This window comes from Gymnoscopelus braueri, assembly GCF_963280865.1.
Source record: "Gymnoscopelus braueri genome assembly, chromosome: 16".
Lineage (NCBI taxonomy): Eukaryota > Metazoa > Chordata > Actinopteri > Myctophiformes > Myctophidae > Gymnoscopelus > Gymnoscopelus braueri.
In genome coordinates this window covers 8,199,174-8,205,173 of record NC_137616.1, presented here as the reverse complement: position 1 = coordinate 8,205,173, position 6,000 = coordinate 8,199,174, and the positions used below count along the sequence as shown (strand labels likewise).

Genomic DNA, 6,000 nt, shown 5'->3' with positions numbered 1-6,000 from the left:
TGTTGGATTGTTTGTGCCTGTAAGAGTGCATGAATAAATCCATAGTGAGCTTTAGATGCGAATGGCACCTTAATGTTGGTAATGTTTAGATGCATGCAAGAGTCATGACAGTAGTTTTCAAGGGTTTCAACTTGCCACAAGCTGGTATAATATGACTGTCATTTCTTGTTTCACTTTTTTTTTCATTTCCTGAAAAGTAGCGGTTTTGGCCTTACAAGGTTTCCGCCCGGCAACAGCTATGATGATGATGATGCAACTTTAATGGAGGCATCTATAATCCCTCATCAGCCTTTGTTCCTGTTGAATAATCCTTGAGCAGACAGCCCTGTTGACAGAGAGGACACATGCAATGCAACCTGCTGCATGGTTTAGCCTTAACCGCACGTCAACCCTTAATGGTGCACTGGTTCTCAAACCTTTTCACGTCAAGGACCCCCAAAATATATTTTGCTGCAGACCCCTCCCCCATCTGAAAAATATTTTGTGCCAGGGACCGCCAGAAGAGAGGATTTGTGTAAAACAAATTATTCAAACATTTTGATATTTTTAAAACATTTTCAAAGTGTAGCTGACCGTGTTGCACTGAACGCGCCTGGCATACATTAATGAACTACTTTCATTACCATGAGCAATGAAATCCTTTTAAAATCAATCAATTCAATCGTTCTGTCGTTACTTTTGGGTCAATTTGTTAATTTCTTTATTACGTAGCTGTGTAATAAACGGGATGAAGACCCAACCCGCTTTGTGTCAGGGTAAAAAATCACCCTATCAGGGTTTATTTCTCAATAATGAGCGGTTCCCTGTTGATTATCCTTGCATATTATCCCTACCAACTACAGTCAATGCAGTATGTAGAGCTAGAAGAGTCCTCCACCTGTTATGTAATCACTGTACATTTCCATTCTGCTACCTGTACAGTCACTTTTCAGAACCACATTTTTAAGTTCTTTCCATGTATTTTCTATGGTAAATGGTATGGTACACGCTGGTCCCAGAGCTGACCATCGCAGCTTCACCAGTGTTTTTTTTTGGGGTGCCGCGCCCAATCGCCCATGGGAGCTTCAAGCTGAGAAACAGTTCAACTTTTGTGATGTGACAAAACTGGTAATTTACAACAATTTATCCATAATAACGGCATAAAAGCCCAAAGATAAATCTTTAAAAAGGGGGGGAAATGTCGGACAGTAACAACATTATTTTGGGGCCATGAAAAAAGTTTTAGAATCACTGTATAATGAATGACAGATTAATGTACACAGATGAATAGAAACAATTCTGGCGATTATGCAAAAAGTAATTGTGATGATCAGATGATGATGTAATAATTGTGACTGACAGGCCATGGCCAGGTCTGACACACTGTGTAGCCTTTGTGTGTCCTAAACAGTGTTGCCATGTCTACTTATTATAAGCAACTTTGGGATTGTTTTTTCTGTAAAGTCGCTTGTAATTATTGGTGGTTGAGGGGGGTTGCAGTCTTTTGGGCTTGTTTCCAAATTAAACCTAGTGGTTCTTAAACTTTTTTGTGGCTGAATTTGTCTGCGAAACCCCACCTGAAATATTTTGTGCCAGGGACCCTGTACCAGAAAAGTTTCAAAAATATTCCACATTTCTTTCCAAGATTCTTTTGAAAATAGCAGATACACAAGCACACAACGCGACACATACCGACACGTTGTGAGCTTGTTGATCTGCCATTTTGAAATAGATGTATCAAGTTGCTTCTTTTGGGCTTATTTTCATAGACCTGGTTGCTTGTTTCTGTCGCAAAATCAATCTGGCAACGCTGGTTGCTAAAGTGTGTCGGGGGGACACAGCGTTCTGCGACAGAGCAGAGTCCTAACAAGGAGTCCGTTGTGTGGTGTCCGCTACACTACCGCCCCGGTGCACAATAATATTATTTCAAATGAAATGGCTTCATACAGGATCGTAGCCCAACTGTTTACTGCCCTTATCTCTGCTGTTAGAGAGGAGAGGAGGAGAGGAGAGGAGGGGAGGAAAGGAGAGGAGAGGAGAGGAGGGGAGAGGAGAGGAGAGGAGAGGAGAGGAGAGGAGAGGAGAGGAGAGGAGAGGAGAGGAGAGGAGAGGAGAGGAGAGGAGAGGAGAGGAGAGGAGAGGAGGGGAGGCGAGAGGAGGGGAGGGCGAGAGGAGGGGGGGAGGCGAGAGTGGAGAGGAGAGGAGAGGAGAGGAGAGGAGAGGAGAGGAGAGGAGAGGAGAGGACGAGGAGAGGAGGAGAGGAGAGGAGGGGAGGCGAGAGGAGGGGGGGAGGGCGAGAGTGGAGAGGAGAGGAGAGGAGAGGAGCTTATAGAAAGGGACAATAGGAGAGATGGTCTGCTGCCATTATTTGAGCACTTAAAGCAGATCCTGTTTACCTTACAGTAATACAGGTGCATTATGGTCTTGTACTGTGTCTCCTGTCTCACTGTTGCATTGAGATGTTGCTCCCCACATTATACATTAACCTTTGGAGCCACGTGTACATTTAGATGTTCTGGGTTCAGTCTCTGCTGCGGGCCTTTGTCCACAGACACCAAGAACATAAACTATAAATACAGTATGTTGATTTGAATGATTGTTCTAAAGGGGACGGTGGCAGAGTCCACAGCACAACTATAACCACATGGCGGTGGATAGAAAGCATTATAGATGATTAGTAGAAAGTACTCATCATGCAGAATGTTCCATTTCACAAGTTTTCAAATGTATAAATTGCATAAAATCATTTGAAAATAGCAGATCTACAAGCTCACAATGCGACGCATTGTGACGCATTGTAGATCTGCTATTTTTAAATGGCCGAAATGTATATAGGGCTGAAGTGGTTAAAGGTAGGGTAAGTGATATTTTTTGGTTAAAACAAAAAGTATTTTGTTTAAAAGGTTAAAATACTATATTCTGATAGTAATCATTGCTATAGAGTGTTTGTTCAGTAACAGGAGTCTCCACCGTCTCTCCAGCTCTTTAATAAACAGAAAATACATTTTTCGGTAGGTGTCAAAATCTCAGCCAATCAGGAGAAAGCACCCATTTTTAAGCTTAATTTGTATAGTGTTCCAGTTCCAATTTTGCATTGCTCATTTCTTAGTGTCATCACTTCCAATTTCACTTGTTTAATCTGTATCCTGATTGAGTTCTCTGTCCTGGTTGGATAAAATTGGAAATGAAACTGAAACTGAAACGAAAATGCATTTTCTGTTTAATAAAGAGGTGGAGAGACAGAGGTGGAGAGACAAGGAGACTCCTAATACTGAACAAACACTCTATAGCAATGAGTACTATCAGAATATAGAGCTATTTAACAATTATTTTAACCAACGCAAATCACTTACCCTACCTTTAATGTATGTTTTGTAATAATAGTCAAAATCTACAAAGTAACTAGTAACTAAAATTTTCAAATAATTGTAGTGGAGTAATGAGTACAATATTTGCCTCTGAGATGTAGTGGAGTATAAGTAAAAGTGAATACTGGAAATACTCCAGTTAAGTACAAACACCTGAAAAGTACAGTACTTAAGTAAATGTACTTAGTTACTTTACACCACTGTCTGTGTGTGGCACCAGAGTAACGAGACACTCTGAGGTCATAATTATGTATTGCGGCACAGGATGGGGTGAGTGGGGTCACGGGCAGTGTTGCCATGTCTGCTTATTATAAGCGACTTTGGGCTTGTTTTTCTGTAAAGCGCTTGGTAGTTGTGGGTTGAAGTTTTTTGGTTTAGCTTGTTTCCAAAATGTTGTTTAAACCAGTGATTCTTAAACCTTCAAAGACCCCCAAATTGTAATATGTATTTGTCTGCGAAACCCCTACTGAGGATATGTTGTGCCAGGGACCCCTGTATCAGATTGGTGTTGTTAAAATGTTTCAAAATATATTCCAATTTATTTCAGAAGATTCTTTTGAAAATAGCAGATCTACAAGCTCACCAGCTTGTATATCAGCTATTTTCAAAGAGCCGATGTATGTATACTGTACTGTTTAAAGTGCTCATGTGACCTATAGTTGCTTCTTTTGGGCTTGTTTTCATAGACATGGTTGCTCGTTTCTGTCGCAAAATCTGGCAACGCTAATCAGGACAGCACAGGACGGGTGAGCGGGGTCATGGGCAGCGTTTGCCAGATTCTGCGACAGAAACAATGGTACGGGGGGTCCCTGACAAAATGTTTTCAGGTGGGGTTTCGCAGACAAATACATGATGCAGGGGTCCTTGACATAAAAAAAAGTTTAAGAACCACTGGTTTAACCCATTAAAAAAGGTTTCATTTTAGACTTTAGTGTTCGTTGGCTACTCAAAAATAGCAGACACACAAGCTCACAGCGCGTCACTTCGTGCCGCGCTGCGAGCTTGCACATCTGCTATTTTTGATCATTTTTGAAAAATCTTGAAAGTGTGAGAACTAGTGATTTAGAAGGCATTTGTAGAATCGGCCTCAGGTCTTAATGGGTTAAAACAGCATTTTGGAAACAAGCCCAAAAAACTGCAACCCGCGAGCGGCTTTTACAGAAAAAACGAACTTGTAATGATAAGCAGACATGGCAACACTGGTCAGGACAGCACACACACATGGGACGTGGGGTGAGTGGGGTCATGGGGCTGGCAGGTCAGGACAGCACCCCGCCCGGCCCAGCAGGGTGGGAGGAGGACTTCCCTCCTATAGGCTTCCTGGACACCACCTCGTTAGCAGGGAGGCCAGAGGGTCTCACAGCTAAACCCCACCACCCCATGTAGGGCTGTCACCACCACCATGACATCATACTAGTGGTTCTCAACCTGTGGGTCGGGACCCCACATGGGTGATTGATTTGTGGGGTCCAAATGATTTGTTTTAACCCCTTAAGACCTGAGGCCGGTTCTACAAAATTGTCTTCTAAATCAACAGTTTTCTGAAATACTTATGTTGCTATGATATCAGTGGTTCTCAAACTTTTTCATGTCAAGGACCCCCAAAATGATATGCATTTGGCCACGGACCCCCCCCCCCCCCCCCCCCCCGCCATCTCAAAATATTTAGTTCTAGGGACCCCCAGAAGCAAAGATTTGAGTTACAAATGTTCGCTTTAAAAATATATATATATTCAAAGATTTGAATTTTTTTTCATTATTTATTCAAAAATAGCAGATCTACAAGCTCATAGCGTGGCACTCGGTGCCACGCTATGAGCTTGTGTATCTGCTATTTTTGAATAGCCAAAAGTATAAAATTGTGGTTAAAGTGGTTCAAATGTAAAATGACAGATGCTTTCCCGGTCTTAATGGGTTAATGTCAAACATTGTTTTCTAACTCAACAGTAAACAAGCCAATGCAATATACATGGTTATCTGCACATGAATTTACTTTTGACCATGAATGCATAACAAATAATTAAGAAGCTATACTATTACAAATGGTCAAACATTGGCCAAATTGTCAAATAAGAAAGAGGTGAACATTTTGAAAATAGCTGATCTACATGTTCTATACAAGCTACATACGAGCACGTAGATCGGCTATTTTCACAATATTCATCTGTGGAACCGAGTCAAACTAAATTGAATGCCTCAACTCCCACAATTCCAAGTGCTTGTCAGTTCAAATATGATTATTTTGGTGGGTCGCGGCCTGAGAAGGTTGAGAACCATGGTTATACTTGACCATTATTTGTCACCCACAGGGGTTTAGAAAAGTGAGAGAAGGCAGCACACACAGTAATGTCCTTTCACTGTATTATTTGCTTCACCAGGACACAACCATGGTTGTCTGTCCTGGTGAAGCAACTAAAACTGTAATGAGAGTAACAGCGTACCTTAACCACTTAAACCCTGTACTGTATATGTCATTAACAACAGGGGTCCCCCAGGGGTCTATACTTTGTCTTTTTTTTATCCTCACCAAATCTCTTCGCCGACAATAGCCAATCCAGAAGCTCACAAGCTCACTGTTGCAACGTGATGCGTTGTGAGCTTGTAGATAAGCTATTTTATGGCTTGCCCAGAATAGGGATGCTAGGGTTGAAGT

The 6,000-nt window shown here is 41.8% G+C and overlaps 1 protein-coding gene across 1 annotated transcript in view; it reads right to left on the bottom strand.

The window, feature by feature from the left end:
* The window catches only part of LOC308103928 (serine/threonine-protein kinase D3-like), a 66,796-nt gene that overhangs the window by 50,025 nt on the left and 10,771 nt on the right, over positions 1-6,000 (bottom strand).